At 39.4% G+C, this 19298-nt stretch overlaps 1 long non-coding RNA gene across 1 annotated transcript; it reads right to left on the reverse strand.

The window, feature by feature from the left end:
• Positions 1–620: 620 nt before the first annotated feature.
• On the reverse strand, positions 621–18665 carry LOC129927261 (uncharacterized). The gene is made up of 2 exons (XR_008778905.1): positions 18538–18665; positions 621–1826 (listed from the first exon to the last, which is right to left on the reverse strand). It is a non-coding gene; the product is annotated as an uncharacterized LOC129927261 (long non-coding RNA).
• Between the last annotated feature and the right edge of the window lie 633 nt (positions 18666–19298).

The following is a 19298-nucleotide window of genomic DNA, read 5'->3' on the forward strand; positions in this document are numbered from 1 at the left end:
TATATCACAAACTGTATGTTTATATCACAAACTGTGTGTTTATATCACAAACTGTATTTTTATATAACAAACTGTGTATTGATATCACAAACTGTATGTATGTTTATATCACAAACTGTATGTTTATATCACAAACTGTATGTTTATATCACAAACTGTGTGTTTATATCACAAACTGTGTGTTTATATCTGAACACACATTAAATGTTTATGTCATTTTATTTTTATAACAAATCACACACTCTTTGTTGGTTTAAAACTTTATCGATTTAATTTGAATGTGATGTAGTGTTGTTTCAAAACTAAATTTGTTTGATGTTTGTAAGATGTTGTACATGATTCAGATGAAAACAAGTTCACTGATTTGTGAAATACACTAAAACAAAAAAAAAACATTTATATTTCAAAAAAAAGTATTTATTTATTTTCATATAAATATTTTATGATTCATATGTGTATATAATAAGATAGAGCAAATAAATATGTTAACAAATACTTTCTAGAAAAAAGTTGAATAACAAGTAGGCTACTCAAATAGTACACCTGGACATTCATTCAGTCAGACATAATTCTTAATACAAGATGAACAGTCACAAACAACTTAGTCTACAGATTGAACAACTGTTCTGTCAACATTGATCATTCAGGATGTCGGCTGTTGTTTTAGGACTTAGTCTACAGATTGAACAACTGTTCTGTCTACATTGATCATTCAGGATGTCGGTGAGTTGTTTTTGGACTTAGTCTACAGATTAAACAACTGTTCTGTCTACATTGATCATTCAGGATGTCGGTGAGTTGTTTTAGGACTTAGTCTACAGATTAAACAACTGTTCTGTCTACATTGATCATTCAGGATGTCGGCTGTTGTTTTAGGATGTTTCTACCTCGTTCTCAAAAGATTCTAACCCTCAGGAAGATGTTGACACTCTAACAATACAATGTTCCAAAACTAGGTCAACTTGTTCATTGCTTTCATCATGCCCAATCAAAGGAAATATGAAAATCGATAATTGGTTAATCAGCAGTATGTTAATTAGAAATATGTTAATTAGAAACATTTAAAAAGAAAGAAGTTAATCAGCAGTATATTATTCAGGCTATGGATAACATGATTGTTATTGGGAGAGGACTTCACGCTTCAATGGGTTAAGGTTGCTGCCTCTTTTCCGTTGTAAATACTGATATTTCTAGTGGTACATTTTAGTCACGTGACACACATACAAACACGTTTTTAGGGCACAAGGACTTGGATGACAAACATTTTGTATTCCTATACACACAAAAAACTGACAAAATCATTTCCTTCTAAATCTGCTACGGAATGTCCTTGCAATACAAATTCCGGCACTTAGAAGGCTTTGCACATTTTTAATGAAAGGCGATTTTCTTAAATCAAATTGTTAATGATTCACATAGTTTATTTTAATCTAAAGCTATCAATTGTCTTCTGCCCAAGTTTCGCATATTCACAAAGAGATAACACAAAAATGTGTATAAATGTATAAGTCAATCTAGAGTTCATGGAGGAGTTCTTCCACATAAAGGCTTCATGGCGATCATATTCTCTGCGCATGTCAACGGGAGCTTAACTAGTTTGAGGATGGCTTCACACACTACTTTGAGCGGCTCACTGCAGGCGGAGAATGGGATTAGAATAACGTACAGCCAAGCAATGAAGAAGGCGATGGGCCAGACCATGAACCACAGAATCAGAAACCACAGGATAGCCCACAGTAGTCCTGGACACAGTACACCTTTGCCCGAGCCTTCTCCAAGTCCCATGTTTTAGTGAGGGATTCTAGACAGATTTCGTATAGCTTGACCTGCAAAAAATTAAAAAAACAACAACTTTAATTTCAAATGTGAAATAAATTACCATTTGTAATTCTATAGTTAGTTTTAGAGAACATGTATCGGATATTATATCTAATTTGATAAAGTAATACTATTTAGACCCTACCGTTAAAGCTAAATTGCAATGTCACTACAGAAATGATAAGAGAATCACATTGGAACGCTTTCACATTAAATACGAATTGATTGTTGTATTTCTAACCCACCATGATTATGATTTCAATCTGGTCTACGTACACACACTTGTCCCTTTGTCTCCTACAGCACTGTGAAGTGACATTGGTTAAAGAGCAACTTTGTCTTCTACATCACTGTGAAGTGACATTGGTTAAAGAGCAACTTTGTCTTCTACATCACAGTGAAGTGACATTGGTTAAAGAGAAACTTTGTCTCCTACATCACTGTGAAGTGACATTGGTTAAAGAGCAACTTTGTCTCCTACAGCACAGTGAAGTGACATTGGTTAAAGAGCAACTTTGTCTCCTACATCACCGTGAAGTGACATTGGTTAAAGAGCAACTTTGTCTCCTACATCACTGTGAAGTGACATTGGTTAAAGAGCAACTTTGTCTCCTACATCACTGTGAAGTGACATTGGTTAAAGAGCAACTTTGTTTCCTACATCACCGTGAAGTGACATTGGTTAAAGAGCAACTTTGTCTCCTACAGCACTGTAAAGTGACATTGGTTAAAGAGCAACTTTGTCTCCTACATCACCGTGAAGTGACATTGGTTAAAGAGCAACTTTGTCTCCTACATCACTGTGAAGTGACCGTGGTTAAAGAGCAACTTTGTCTCCTACATCACTGTGAAGTGACATTGGTTAAAGAACAACTTTGTCTTCTACATCACTGTGAAGTGACATTGGTTAAAGAGCAACTTTGTTTCCTACATCACTGTGAAGTGACCTTGGTTAAAGACCAACTTTGTCTTCTACATCACAGTGAAGTGACATTGGTTAAAGAGAAACTTTGTCTCCTACATCACTGTGAAGTGACATTGGTTAAAGAGCAACTTTGTCTCCTACATCACTGTGAAGTGACATTGGTTAAAGAGCAACTTTGTCTCCTACATCACCGTGAAGTGACATTGGTTAAAGAGCAACTTTGTCTCCTACATCACTGTGAAGTGACATTGGTTAAAGAGCAACTTTGTCTCCTACATCACTGTAAAGTGACATTGGTTAAAGAGCAACTTTGTTTCCTACATCACCGTGAAGTGACATTGGTTAAAGAGCAACTTTGTCTCCTACATCACTGTGAAGTGACATTGGTTAAAGAGCAACTTTGTCTCCTACATCACTGTGAAGTGACATTGGTTAAAGAACAACTTTGTCTTCTACATCACTGTGAAGTGACATTGGTTAAAGAGCAACTTTGTTTCCTACATCACTGTGAAGTGACCTTGGTTAAAGACCAACTTTGTCTTCTACATCACAGTGAAGTGACATTGGTTAAAGAGAAACTTTGTCTCCTACATCACTGTGAAGTGACATTGGTTAAAGAGCAACTTTGTCTCCTACAGCACAGTGAAGTGACATTGGTTAAAGAGCAACTTTGTCTCCTACATCACCGTGAAGTGACATTGGTTAAAGAGCAACTTTGTCTCCTACATCACTGTGAAGTGACATTGGTTAAAGAGCAACTTTGTCTCCTACATCACCGTGAAGTGACATTGGTTAAAGAGCAACTTTGTCTCCTACATCACTGTGAAGTGACATTGGTTAAAGAGCAACTTTGTCTCCTACATCACTGTGAAGTGACATTGGTTAAAGAACAACTTTGTCTTCTACATCACTGTGAAGTGACATTGGTTAAAGAGCAACTTTGTTTCCTACATCACTGTGAAGTGACCTTGGTTAAAGACCAACTTTGTTTCCTACAGCACTGTGAAGTGACATTGGTTAAAGAGCAACTTTGTCTCCTACATCACTGTGAAGTGACATTGGTTAAAGAGCAATTTTGTCTCCTACATCACTGTGAAGTGACATTGGTTAAAGAGCAACTTTGTCTCCTACATCACTGTGAAGTGACATTGGTTAAAGAGCAATTTTGTTTCCTACATCACCGTGAAGTGACCTTGGTTAAAGAGCAACTTTGTCTTCTACATCACTGTGAAGTGACATTGGTTAAAGAGCAACTTTGTCTTCTACATAACTGTGAAGTGACATTGGTTAAAGAGCAACTTTGTCTCCTACATCACTGTGAAGTGACATTGGTTAAAGAGCAACTTTGTCTCCTACATCACTGTGAAGTGACATTGGTTAAAGAGAAACTTTGTTTCCAACATCACTGTGAAGTGACATTGGTTAAAGAGCAACTTTGTCTCCTACAGCACTGTGAAGTGACATTAGTTAAAGAGCAACTTTGTTTCCTACATCACTGTGAAGTGACATTGGTTAAAGAGCAACTTTGTCTCCTACAGCACTGTGAAGTGACATTAGTTAAAGAGCAACTTTGTTTCCTACATCACTGTGAAGTGACATTGGTTAAAGAGCAACTTTGTCTCCTACATCACTGTGAAGTGACATTGGTTAAAGAGCAACTTTGTCTCCTACATCACTGTGAAGTGACATTGGTTAAAGAGCAACTTTGTTTCCTACATCACCGTGAAGTGACATTGGTTAAAGAGCAACTTTGTCTCCTACAGCACTGTAAAGTGACATTGGTTAAAGAGCAACTTTGTCTCCTACATCACCGTGAAGTGACATTGGTTAAAGAGCAACTTTGTCTCCTACATCACTGTGAAGTGACCGTGGTTAAAGAGCAACTTTGTCTCCTACATCACTGTGAAGTGACATTGGTTAAAGAACAACTTTGTCTTCTACATCACTGTGAAGTGACATTGGTTAAAGAGCAACTTTGTTTCCTACATCACTGTGAAGTGACCTTGGTTAAAGACCAACTTTGTCTTCTACATCACAGTGAAGTGACATTGGTTAAAGAGAAACTTTGTCTCCTACATCACTGTGAAGTGACATTGGTTAAAGAGCAACTTTGTCTCCTACATCACTGTGAAGTGACATTGGTTAAAGAGCAACTTTGTCTCCTACATCACCGTGAAGTGACATTGGTTAAAGAGCAACTTTGTCTCCTACATCACTGTGAAGTGACATTGGTTAAAGAGCAACTTTGTCTCCTACATCACTGTGAAGTGACATTGGTTAAAGAGCAACTTTGTTTCCTACATCACCGTGAAGTGACATTGGTTAAAGAGCAACTTTGTCTCCTACATCACTGTGAAGTGACATTGGTTAAAGAGCAACTTTGTCTCCTACATCACTGTGAAGTGACATTGGTTAAAGAACAACTTTGTCTTCTACATCACTGTGAAGTGACATTGGTTAAAGAGCAACTTTGTTTCCTACATCACTGTGAAGTGACCTTGGTTAAAGACCAACTTTGTCTTCTACATCACAGTGAAGTGACATTGGTTAAAGAGAAACTTTGTCTCCTACATCACTGTGAAGTGACATTGGTTAAAGAGCAACTTTGTCTCCTACAGCACAGTGAAGTGACATTGGTTAAAGAGCAACTTTGTCTCCTACATCACCGTGAAGTGACATTGGTTAAAGAGCAACTTTGTCTCCTACATCACTGTGAAGTGACATTGGTTAAAGAGCAACTTTGTCTCCTACATCACCGTGAAGTGACATTGGTTAAAGAGCAACTTTGTCTCCTACATCACTGTGAAGTGACATTGGTTAAAGAGCAACTTTGTCTCCTACATCACTGTGAAGTGACATTGGTTAAAGAACAACTTTGTCTTCTACATCACTGTGAAGTGACATTGGTTAAAGAGCAACTTTGTTTCCTACATCACTGTGAAGTGACCTTGGTTAAAGACCAACTTTGTTTCCTACAGCACTGTGAAGTGACATTGGTTAAAGAGCAACTTTGTCTCCTACATCACTGTGAAGTGACATTGGTTAAAGAGCAATTTTGTCTCCTACATCACTGTGAAGTGACATTGGTTAAAGAGCAACTTTGTCTCCTACATCACTGTGAAGTGACATTGGTTAAAGAGCAATTTTGTTTCCTACATCACCGTGAAGTGACCTTGGTTAAAGAGCAACTTTGTCTTCTACATCACTGTGAAGTGACATTGGTTAAAGAGCAACTTTGTCTTCTACATAACTGTGAAGTGACATTGGTTAAAGAGCAACTTTGTCTCCTACATCACTGTGAAGTGACATTGGTTAAAGAGCAACTTTGTCTCCTACATCACTGTGAAGTGACATTGGTTAAAGAGAAACTTTGTTTCCAACATCACTGTGAAGTGACATTGGTTAAAGAGCAACTTTGTCTCCTACAGCACTGTGAAGTGACATTAGTTAAAGAGCAACTTTGTTTCCTACATCACTGTGAAGTGACATTGGTTAAAGAGCAACTTTGTCTCCTACATCACTGTGAAGTGACATTGGTTAAAGAGCAACTTTGTCTCCTACATCACTGTGAAGTGACATTGGTTAAAGAGCAACTTTGTCTCCTACATCACTGTGAAGTGACATTGGTTAAAGAGAAACTTTGTCTCCTACATCACTGTGAAGTGACCTTGGTTAAAGAGCAACTCTGTCTCCTACATCACTGTGAAGTGACCTTGGTTTGAAGAGCAACTTTGTCTCCTACATCACTGTGAAGCGACCTTGGTTAAAGAGCAACTTTGTCTCCTACATCACTGTGAAGTGACCTTGGTTAAAGAGCAACTTTGTCTCCTACATCACCGTGAAGTGATATTGGTTAAAGAGCAACTTTGTTTCCTACATCACTGTGAAGTGACATTGGTTAAAGAGCAACTTTGTCTCCTACATCACTGTGAAGTGACCTTGGTTAAAGAACAACTTTGTCTCCTACATCACTGTGAAGTGACCTTGGTTAAAGAGCAACTTTGTCTCCTACATCACTGTGAAGTGACCTTGGTTAAAGAGCAACTTTGTTTCCTACATCACTGTGAAGTGACCTTGGTTAAAGAGCAACTTTGTCTCCTACATCACTGTGAAGTGACATTGGTTAAAGAGCAACTTTGTATCCTACAGCACTGTTTAGTGACATTGGTTAAAGAGCAACTTTGTCTCCTACATCACTGTGAAGTGACATTGGTTAAAGAGCAACTTTGTCTCCTACATCACTGTGAAGTGACATTGGTTAAAGAGCAACTTTGTCTCCTACATCACTGTGAAGTGACATTGGTTAAAGAGCTACTTTGTCTCCTACATCACTGTGAAGTGACATTGGTTAAAGAGCAACTTTGTCTCCTACATCACTGTGAAATGACATTGGTTAAAGAGCAACTTTGTCTCCTACATCACTGTGAAGTGACCGTGGTTAAAGAGCAACTTTGTCTCCTACATCACTGTGAAGTGACATTGGTTAAAGAGCAACTTTGTATCCTACAGCACTGTTTAGTGACATTGGTTAAAGAGCAACTTTGTCTCCTACATCACTGTGAAGTGACATTGGTTAAAGAGCAACTTTGTCTCCTACATCACTGTGAAGTGACATTGGTTAAAGAGCAACTTTATTTCCTACATCACTGTTGTAATAAGAAATAAAGGAACACTGAAGAGTAACCTAAAACAAGGCTTTATTAAACTAGAACGACACATGAACTGACGAAAGAGACTTGGACTGTAGCACACTAGATCAATGTTGTGAACACATTCTCACGACGTTACACAAACATAAACAAATAGTAACTATTTCACCACATTCACCCCGCCTAGAATTAAAATAGCAAGTATAGTAATATAGTAGGCCAATAGCATAAATAAAAGAGAATGCCAGTGCCTGTAATACAATAGATCAATAAATAGTGTCGAAATATTAATTTCTCTTGTAAACAATAGTGAATGGTGATGCAAAGAAACCTAAAAACCAGTATCTGTTGTATGACTTATAAACAATTACTAGTTTCTGTTTTAAATATTAACAAATAGTGTAGTAAGTAGACATGTACGTAAGTAAGTGAAAAGTAACTCTAATATCAGTAGCAAGAGATAAACAATGCCAGTTTATGTAGAACATATGTAGTGCAATAAAGGAACAACTCTAGACTCTATAGTTCGGTCTGGTTCTTCTCTCTCTCAAGTTGTAACGGGGTTGACTATCCTGTTCTACAGTTTGGGAGTCACTAGTGAGTTCCTGAGCGTCAAGTGGGGTATTTTCAAGAGGAAGCGCTCGGAGGTCCTCAGAGCCTACCAGGGGTTCTTTCCTTTCTTGTATCACCGTAGGGGTGTTGACTGGTACTTCCGTGTTTTGAGTTTCTGGAGGATATTCATTATCCTCACCCTGAGGGAAGAACGAAGGTTCACTTGTTGTTGTGGATGGGGAGGGGGTGGGAGCCAAGCGTCTTAGAGAGACCGTCTCCTCTTTACCGCTGGGCAACCGTACGACAGCATATTGGGGGTTGCACATCAGCAATTCGACTTCCTCCGTGAGAGGATCATACTTTGAAGATCGGTTCTCTCTTCTCAGCAACACTCTACCTGGGCTAGATAGCCAAGTGGGGATAGATATCCCGAAGGAGGATTTCCGGTTGAACCGGAAAACTCTCTCATGTGGAGTTTCGTTTGTTGCCGTAGATAGTAATGATCTAATCGAGTATAGGGCCTGGTTCAAGACAAGCTCCCATCTCGAGATCGGGAGATCGAGGTCTTTCAGTGCTAAAGTAACAGCGTTCCATAGAGTTTTGTTTAGTCGTTCAATTTGTCCGTTGCCTGAAGGATTAAAGGCGGTTGTTCTACTTGTAGCTATTCCCCTCTCGTGCAGAAAGGATTGCACCTCCCTCGACATAAAGGACGTACCTCTGTCAGAATGGACGTACTCTGGCATCCCAACAAAGGAAAACAGCTGATTGAAACACTTTATGACAGTGGATGAGGACATATCGGGACATGGGTAGGCAAATGGGAAGCGTGAGTACTCATCCACCATTGTTAATAAGTATTTATTGTGAGTAGCAGATGGGAGTGGCCCCTTAAAATCAATGCTTACTCTCTGAAATGGTTGGGTAGCTTTGATGAGGGTGCCTGAAAACTGTTTGAAGAATCTAGGCTTCAGTTCAGCGCAAGTTTTACATTGGTTTACCACTTTGCGGACGTCCTCGCAGGAAAAAGGTAAGTTCTTGGTCCGAACGAAATGGAGGAGTCTCGTGACCCCTGGGTGACAGAGGTTGTTGTGTAACAGTTTGAGGTCTTCTCCAGTCATTGCTGACGCAAAGTGGTTCCTTGAAAAGGTATCCGCCGCAGCGTTTTGTTTCCCGGGTCGATATACGACGTCATATTGGAAACAACTAAGCTCCAGTCGCCATCTTTGAATCTTTTCGTTTTTGATCTTGCCCTTGTTCTGCTGGTCAAACATAAAAGACACTGAGCGTTGATCTGTAACCAATGTGAAGGGTCTACTGATAAGGTAATGTTGCCATTTTCTCAGGGCTTCTACGATAGCGTATGCTTCCTTTTCCACTGCTGAGTGTCTGCGTTCACTATTAGTGAGTGTTCTTGAAAAGAAGGCGACAGGACGGCCGTCTTGATTAAGAGTGGCGGCAATCGCAATGTCAGAGGCATCTGTTTCGACTGTTAGTGGTCGATTGTAGTCTATCGTCGACACAGCAGCGTTTTCAAGTTCGTGTTTTAGCTGTTTAAAAGCTTGTTGTACTTGTTCAGGGGGAGGAAAGGCTTTGTTGTTCACCAATAAATGGATCTTGTTGGAGAAATTTGGGATCCATTGAGAATAATAGGACAGTAGTCCAATCACCCGCTTTTGTGATTTCATGTCTTGTGGTGGAGGTAGGTTTCTCAATGCTTGAAATCTTTCGGGGTCTGGTCTTAATTGCCCTTGTGAGATTTCGTAGCCTAGGAGGCATACTTTATTAGTCGCAATAGCACTTTTATCATTGTTGAAGGTGATACCGTACTTTTTAGCGGCATTGAGAAATCTCTGTAGATTCTGATCGTGGCTAATGGAGTCAAGTCCGCAGATGGTAACGTTATCCACGTAAGCGAACGTGTCCTGTAGCCCTGCCTCCTCAATTATTGTGTTGATCGTCCTTTGAAATGCGGCGACTCCGTTTGTCACTCCAAAAGGAATGCGGCAAAACTGATAAAGCTTTCCGCCAGCCTCGAACGCCGTGTACTGCTTTTCATCATCCTTGATAGGTATCTGGTGGTAAGCGCTTTTGAGGTCAAATGTACTGTACATTGAGTATTTAGATATTTCCTGCACCAGTTCATCCACTTTCGGCACGGGATACGCGTCGAGGTAAGTGAATCGATTGATGGTTTGGCTATAGTCGATAACCATTCTCTTTTTGTGCCTTTCATTCGTTGTTACAATTATCTGGGCTCGCCACGGGGACGTGGAAGGCTCAATAATTTTGTCAGATAGAAGTCTCTTGATTTCAGTTTGAATGAATTTGGAGTCAGGCATAGAATATTTTCTAGATTTAGTGGCTATGGGATGGCAGTTAGGAGCCAGATTAGCGAAGAGGCGAGGGGCTTCAACTCGTGCAGCTTTCAGCGTACAGACCTGGAGAGTGCTTCGTTTTCCTTCAAATGGGATCATCAGTTTTTCGTGCTGGCTGATGAAATCTAGCCCTAAGATTACATCAGATACTAGTCCATCTAGTAGTGAGAGCTTAACACTTTCATATTGTTCATCTTTGTACTTTATTTTAGCGAAAATATGGCCGTGAGTAGTGCGAGAAAGATGTGTAGAGGCCATGTAGATTCTGTTTCTGGACGTTTCTAATTTCCATTTGTACCTTTTAGCAATTGAAGAAGATATATAGCTTTCACTGCTCCCCGTATCTACGAGAGCCTTCAATGGTACTCCATTGACGAGTATTGAAATAGTAGATTTAGTAAGACCGGACGCTGGTGTCGATGCCCAGGAAGATCCAACGGTTGTAGTCCGAGACGTGTCATCATCTGCTTTCACTATGGCTGAGGTTGTAGATTTGAGTGTCTGTCTGGTCGATTTACAGACTTTCTGGAAATGGCCCCTCTTACCGCACAAGTTGCATGTAGCGTCACGGGCCGGACATCTAAAGCGTTGATGTGGGCTGTTTCCACAAAAGAAACATCTTTTACTAGTCGCCGCACTCACCTCGTGTTCTACTTTTGTCATTGGAGAAAGGCTCTCCTCGTCGGCGCTAGCTCCACAGGGAGTTTCAGAGTGGATGTTATACGCCATGGCATGGTTATGGGCATATTCGAGTTGTCTTGCCTCTTCATAGGCGCACTGTAGAGTTAGAGTAGATTTCTCTAAGAGTCGCAGCCTTATGCTGTTTGAAGCCAGTCCAGTAATGAAGGCGTCTCTAACGAAGATATCTCTGTGTTCTTCAGCGGTGACAGCTTTGAAGTCACAGTCTTTGGCCATACTTTTAAGCTTAAGTAGGAAGGAGTCAACGGTTTGTCCGTTCTCTTGTCGACAAAGAGTTATCATGTGCCGTGCAAAAATTTCGCTTTTAGGCTTCACGTAGACATTTTGTAGAACTTTGATTGATTCTTCGAACGTTGTACACTCACTTATGTACTGAAATACGCTCGAAGAAACGTAGTTTTCTAGTAATTTCTTTTTGTCAATCTCGCAATGAGAGACTGAGGAGATGAAATTCTCAAATGTTCTCAGCCAGTGCAGCCACTTCTCGGCAGCCGATGGCGAGCTAGGCTCTATGTCTAGCTCTTTTGGCCTAAATAGACGTTCCATTTGTATTACTACTTTTACTTACAGACTGAGAATAGTGTTGAACGAAAATCCAAAAAAGATACGTGAGGCACATAGATCCATGGAATTGAAAATTTCTAGTTTAATAAATTGTAATAAGAAATAAAGGAACACTGAAGAGTAACCTAAAACAAGGCTTTATTAAACTAGAACGACACATGAACTGACGAAAGAGACTTGGACTGTAGCACACTAGATCAATGTTGTGAACACATTCTCACGACGTTACACAAACATAAACAAATAGTAACTATTTCACCACATTCACCCCGCCTAGAATTAAAATAGCAAGTATAGTAATATAGTAGGCCAATAGCATAAATAAAAGAGAATGCCAGTGCCTGTAATACAATAGATCAATAAATAGTGTCGAAATATTAATTTCTCTTGTAAACAATAGTGAATGGTGATGCAAAGAAACCTAAAAACCAGTATCTGTTGTATGACTTATAAACAATTACTAGTTTCTGTTTTAAATATTAACAAATAGTGTAGTAAGTAGACATGTACGTAAGTAAGTGAAAAGTAACTCTAATATCAGTAGCAAGAGATAAACAATGCCAGTTTATGTAGAACATATGTAGTGCAATAAAGGAACAACTCTAGACTCTATAGTTCGGTCTGGTTCTTCTCTCTCTCAAGTTGTAACGGGGTTGACTATCCTGTTCTACAGTTTGGGAGTCACTAGTGAGTTCCTGAGCGTCAAGTGGGGTATTTTCAAGAGGAAGCGCTCGGAGGTCCTCAGAGCCTACCAGGGGTTCTTTCCTTTCTTGTATCACCGTAGGGGTGTTGACTGGTACTTCCGTGTTTTGAGTTTCTGGAGGATATTCATTATCCTCACCCTGAGGGAAGAACGAAGGTTCACTTGTTGTTGTGGATGGGGAGGGGGTGGGAGCCAAGCGTCTTAGAGAGACCGTCTCCTCTTTACCGCTGGGCAACCGTACGACAGCATATTGGGGGTTGCACATCAGCAATTCGACTTCCTCCGTGAGAGGATCATACTTTGAAGATCGGTTCTCTCTTCTCAGCAACACTCTACCTGGGCTAGATAGCCAAGTGGGGATAGATATCCCGAAGGAGGATTTCCGGTTGAACCGGAAAACTCTCTCATGTGGAGTTTCGTTTGTTGCCGTAGATAGTAATGATCTAATCGAGTATAGGGCCTGGTTCAAGACAAGCTCCCATCTCGAGATCGGGAGATCGAGGTCTTTCAGTGCTAAAGTAACAGCGTTCCATAGAGTTTTGTTTAGTCGTTCAATTTGTCCGTTGCCTGAAGGATTAAAGGCGGTTGTTCTACTTGTAGCTATTCCCCTCTCGTGCAGAAAGGATTGCACCTCCCTCGACATAAAGGACGTACCTCTGTCAGAATGGACGTACTCTGGCATCCCAACAAAGGAAAACAGCTGATTGAAACACTTTATGACAGTGGATGAGGACATATCGGGACATGGGTAGGCAAATGGGAAGCGTGAGTACTCATCCACCATTGTTAATAAGTATTTATTGTGAGTAGCAGATGGGAGTGGCCCCTTAAAATCAATGCTTACTCTCTGAAATGGTTGGGTAGCTTTGATGAGGGTGCCTGAAAACTGTTTGAAGAATCTAGGCTTCAGTTCAGCGCAAGTTTTACATTGGTTTACCACTTTGCGGACGTCCTCGCAGGAAAAAGGTAAGTTCTTGGTCCGAACGAAATGGAGGAGTCTCGTGACCCCTGGGTGACAGAGGTTGTTGTGTAACAGTTTGAGGTCTTCTCCAGTCATTGCTGACGCAAAGTGGTTCCTTGAAAAGGTATCCGCCGCAGCGTTTTGTTTCCCGGGTCGATATACGACGTCATATTGGAAACAACTAAGCTCCAGTCGCCATCTTTGAATCTTTTCGTTTTTGATCTTGCCCTTGTTCTGCTGGTCAAACATAAAAGACACTGAGCGTTGATCTGTAACCAATGTGAAGGGTCTACTGATAAGGTAATGTTGCCATTTTCTCAGGGCTTCTACGATAGCGTATGCTTCCTTTTCCACTGCTGAGTGTCTGCGTTCACTATTAGTGAGTGTTCTTGAAAAGAAGGCGACAGGACGGCCGTCTTGATTAAGAGTGGCGGCAATCGCAATGTCAGAGGCATCTGTTTCGACTGTTAGTGGTCGATTGTAGTCTATCGTCGACACAGCAGCGTTTTCAAGTTCGTGTTTTAGCTGTTTAAAAGCTTGTTGTACTTGTTCAGGGGGAGGAAAGGCTTTGTTGTTCACCAATAAATGGATCTTGTTGGAGAAATTTGGGATCCATTGAGAATAATAGGACAGTAGTCCAATCACCCGCTTTTGTGATTTCATGTCTTGTGGTGGAGGTAGGTTTCTCAATGCTTGAAATCTTTCGGGGTCTGGTCTTAATTGCCCTTGTGAGATTTCGTAGCCTAGGAGGCATACTTTATTAGTCGCAATAGCACTTTTATCATTGTTGAAGGTGATACCGTACTTTTTAGCGGCATTGAGAAATCTCTGTAGATTCTGATCGTGGCTAATGGAGTCAAGTCCGCAGATGGTAACGTTATCCACGTAAGCGAACGTGTCCTGTAGCCCTGCCTCCTCAATTATTGTGTTGATCGTCCTTTGAAATGCGGCGACTCCGTTTGTCACTCCAAAAGGAATGCGGCAAAACTGATAAAGCTTTCCGCCAGCCTCGAACGCCGTGTACTGCTTTTCATCATCCTTGATAGGTATCTGGTGGTAAGCGCTTTTGAGGTCAAATGTACTGTACATTGAGTATTTAGATATTTCCTGCACCAGTTCATCCACTTTCGGCACGGGATACGCGTCGAGGTAAGTGAATCGATTGATGGTTTGGCTATAGTCGATAACCATTCTCTTTTTGTGCCTTTCATTCGTTGTTACAATTATCTGGGCTCGCCACGGGGACGTGGAAGGCTCAATAATTTTGTCAGATAGAAGTCTCTTGATTTCAGTTTGAATGAATTTGGAGTCAGGCATAGAATATTTTCTAGATTTAGTGGCTATGGGATGGCAGTTAGGAGCCAGATTAGCGAAGAGGCGAGGGGCTTCAACTCGTGCAGCTTTCAGCGTACAGACCTGGAGAGTGCTTCGTTTTCCTTCAAATGGGATCATCAGTTTTTCGTGCTGGCTGATGAAATCTAGCCCTAAGATTACATCAGATACTAGTCCATCTAGTAGTGAGAGCTTAACACTTTCATATTGTTCATCTTTGTACTTTATTTTAGCGAAAATATGGCCGTGAGTAGTGCGAGAAAGATGTGTAGAGGCCATGTAGATTCTGTTTCTGGACGTTTCTAATTTCCATTTGTACCTTTTAGCAATTGAAGAAGATATATAGCTTTCACTGCTCCCCGTATCTACGAGAGCCTTCAATGGTACTCCATTGACGAGTATTGAAATAGTAGATTTAGTAAGACCGGACGCTGGTGTCGATGCCCAGGAAGATCCAACGGTTGTAGTCCGAGACGTGTCATCATCTGCTTTCACTATGGCTGAGGTTGTAGATTTGAGTGTCTGTCTGGTCGATTTACAGACTTTCTGGAAATGGCCCCTCTTACCGCACAAGTTGCATGTAGCGTCACGGGCCGGACATCTAAAGCGTTGATGTGGGCTGTTTCCACAAAAGAAACATCTTTTACTAGTCGCCGCACTCACCTCGTGTTCTACTTTTGTCATTGGAGAAAGGCTCTCCTCGTCGGCGCTAGCTCCACAGGGAGTTTCAGAGTGGATGTTATACGCCATGGCATGGTTATGGGCATATTCGAGTTGTCTTGCCTCTTCATAGGCGCACTGTAGAGTTAGAGTAGATTTCTCTAAGAGTCGCAGCCTTATGCTGTTTGAAGCCAGTCCAGTAATGAAGGCGTCTCTAACGAAGATATCTCTGTGTTCTTCAGCGGTGACAGCTTTGAAGTCACAGTCTTTGGCCATACTTTTAAGCTTAAGTAGGAAGGAGTCAACGGTTTGTCCGTTCTCTTGTCGACAAAGAGTTATCATGTGCCGTGCAAAAATTTCGCTTTTAGGCTTCACGTAGACATTTTGTAGAACTTTGATTGATTCTTCGAACGTTGTACACTCACTTATGTACTGAAATACGCTCGAAGAAACGTAGTTTTCTAGTAATTTCTTTTTGTCAATCTCGCAATGAGAGACTGAGGAGATGAAATTCTCAAATGTTCTCAGCCAGTGCAGCCACTTCTCGGCAGCCGATGGCGAGCTAGGCTCTATGTCTAGCTCTTTTGGCCTAAATAGACGTTCCATTTGTATTACTACTTTTACTTACAGACTGAGAATAGTGTTGAACGAAAATCCAAAAAAGATACGTGAGGCACATAGATCCATGGAATTGAAAATTTCTAGTTTAATAAATTGTAATAAGAAATAAAGGAACACTGAAGAGTAACCTAAAACAAGGCTTTATTAAACTAGAACGACACATGAACTGACGAAAGAGACTTGGACTGTAGCACACTAGATCAATGTTGTGAACACATTCTCACGACGTTACACAAACATAAACAAATAGTAACTATTTCACCACAACTGTGAAGTGACATTGGTTAAAGACCAACTTTGTCTCCTACATCACTGTGAAGTGACATTGGTTAAAGAGCAACTTTGTCTCCTACATCACTGTGAAGTGACATTGGTTAAAGAGCAACTTTGTCTCCTACATCACTGTGAAGTGACATTGGTTAAAGAGAAACTTTGTCTCCTACATCACTGTGAAGTGACCTTGGTTAAAGAGCAACTTTGTCTCCTACATCACTGTGAAGTGACCTTGGTTAAAGAGCAACTTTGTCTCCTACATCACTGTGAAGTGACCTTGGTTAAAGAGCAACTTTGTCTCCTACATCACTGTGAAGTGACCTTGGTTAAAGAGCAACTTTGTCTCCTACATCACCGTGAAGTGATATTGGTTAAAGAGCAACTTTGTTTCCTACATCACTGTGAAGTGACATTGGTTAAAGAGCAACTTTGTCTCCTACATCACTGTGAAGTGACCTTGGTTAAAGAGCATCTTTGTCTCCTACATCACTGTGAAGTGACCTTGGTTAAAGAGCAACTTTGTCTCCTACATCACTGTGAAGTGACCTTGGTTAAAGAGCAACTTTGTTTCCTACATCACTGTGAAGTGACCTTGGTTAAAGAGCAACTTTGTCTCCTACATCACTGTGAAGTGACCTTGGTTAAAGAGCAACTTTGTTTCCTACATCACTGTGAAGTGACCTTGGTTAAAGAGCAACTTTGTCTCCTACATCACTGTGAAGTGACCTTGGTTAAAGAGCAACTTTGTCTCCTACATCACCGTGAAGTGATATTGGTTAAAGAGCAACTTTGTTTCCTACATCACTGTGAAGTGACATTGGTTAAAGAGAAACTTTGTCTCCTACATCACCGTGAAGTGACCTTGGTTAAAGAGCAACTTTGTCTCCTACATCACTGTGAAGTGACCTTGGTTAAAGAGCAACTTTGTTTCCTACAGCACTGTTAAGTGACATTGGTTAAAGAGCAACTTTGTATCCTACAGCACTGTTAAGTGACATTGGTTAAAGAGCAACTTTGTCTCCTAGATCACTGTGAAGTGACATTGGTTAAAGAGCAACTTTGTCTTCTACATCACTGTGAAGTGACATTGGTTAAAGAGCAACTTTGTCTCCTACATCACTGTGAAGTGACATTGGTTAAAGAGCAACTTTGTCTCCTACAGCACTGTGAAGTGACATTGGTTAAAGAGCAACTTTGTTTCAGAACAGAGAACAATGTCAAGGTTATTGGACAAGGAGAACAAATTACTTGATGTTGTCATGTCAGTTAAGTTTGTTTATGTTTCTTCAGTTGTTTGTTTCATGTATGCTTCTATCGGATTTGGAAAGTTTTTGTTTTTATTAACTTGCAATAGACACGCAACGGTTATGTTGCCATAGCAACTGACTTCTCATTAGTCATATTGAGAGTAATTTGAGAGAAAAAAATGATGTGAATCAAATCTTGATAAAGTGTCTTTCAATATATTTACACTAGTATATTAAATGAAATAAATGTCTTGACTTGACAACTTTGGGAGGAGTACACAATTTTATAAGACTACACAAAACATATACATTATGATCAATTGCCTTCAGACTTCAACTGATAAATGTTTACATACGTACAAATAGATCTAGACCAAAAAAAATGTGATTTATTCAATGTGGGTTCAAAATTTTAAAATCTAAAGAAAGGAAGAAAAAGAATGAACACTGTTTGTGGAATCTTTCAATTTGATTCTCTAAGAGTGCTTTCAAAAAAATCGCACCCTGAAGAGTTAAAGCCTTTTGTAATGCTATGTAAAAAATAATCTTTCTTTAGTCCCTCAAAATCTTATTGGAACTATTATATCATGTTGTAGTAGATATTTAAATGATTGTTGAATGTGCGGTTGTATTGAAGGTAGTCTTCAAGTGGACATAGAAATGATCTAAGTTAATAATGTGTGTGAGTTTGTTTAATTTTAATGATTAAAAAATAGAAATAAATAACTTTGCTGCAGGTTATATATGCTAGGCTCTTTTGTCGACTTTATATTTGTACGGAAAGTTTTTCTCGTTAAAATATATGAAGCTTTTTTTTTTTAATCAAATAAACAAGCTAACCTTTAAAATGAAATAAAATATTTTTCTAATAGAATCCTCTGTGTCCCTCTTATATTCAGAGAGCTACACACTGGCTTAGTTTGTTTTCTTATTTTATGTAATACTTCACACATTTTACTTCCATGACATATTTTTAGAAATATCTATTTATTGAGTAGTTAGACATGCCATTTTCAGACCAGAGACTGATAACTAAAAACTACTACCACTATTAACACTTCAAACGACTAGATTTCTATGCGAAAGTTTATATAAGAACAATGCCTTGTTAAATAGGATTGGATATCTCGAATAGATCTAGAAGTTTCTCTAACTTACCAAACACTGACTATCAAGAGGTTTTGAAATAAATAAAACAAAAAACTTTTTAAAGTTCTACACTTAGATTATAAGAAACATTCAATGGGCTATGTTGGACTAGTCCGTTTCGTTTCTTTGATTAAAAAGTTAAATCACAAATTGGGCCGGAAGTGGCTTTTTTCCTTATATATCTTTACATTGTTCAGTTCTCTTTTTAAATTAAACTGACATTATTATGCTATAATTTTAAGTGTGCCTGATAGAGAAAAAAAATTCTGCACAAAAATACGGGTAGTTGGATCAAACTCGATAGTTTTTATAAAAAGAAAAGACCTGAAACTAGCGCGTGAAACTACACATTTACAGTACTTCATTTGATGAGTATTTTACCCAAGATCTGTGGATTTTTTTTAGGACTATCTTATTTCTAATTCCCGCATTTTCCGATACACAATTTCATACACAAAATAATTATTGAAAAAATGTAGTGAATTTAAACTTTAATTGATTACTTAAAAAGGTGTTACTCTAATCAATTTTAAATATTAGTTTGTTATGAATGTCACTGTCTATTTTGTGTCTGTTCTAGTTTCTTAAATTTTTTTTGAGTAAAGGGGTCTTGTTTTCTCCTAATGGGTATACCTGATTTCTCCAAGCATCTTTTGTAAAAAAAATTGGTCCTAAATAATGCTATGTTCATAAACGAAAAATCGCATGGCTGCATTATGATGAGTGTACGTGTTAGTTCAATATATTGTATATTACTAGGTAACTAAAAA

This window comes from Biomphalaria glabrata, chromosome 7 (assembly GCF_947242115.1).
Source record: "Biomphalaria glabrata chromosome 7, xgBioGlab47.1, whole genome shotgun sequence".
Classification (NCBI taxonomy): domain Eukaryota; kingdom Metazoa; phylum Mollusca; class Gastropoda; family Planorbidae; genus Biomphalaria; species Biomphalaria glabrata.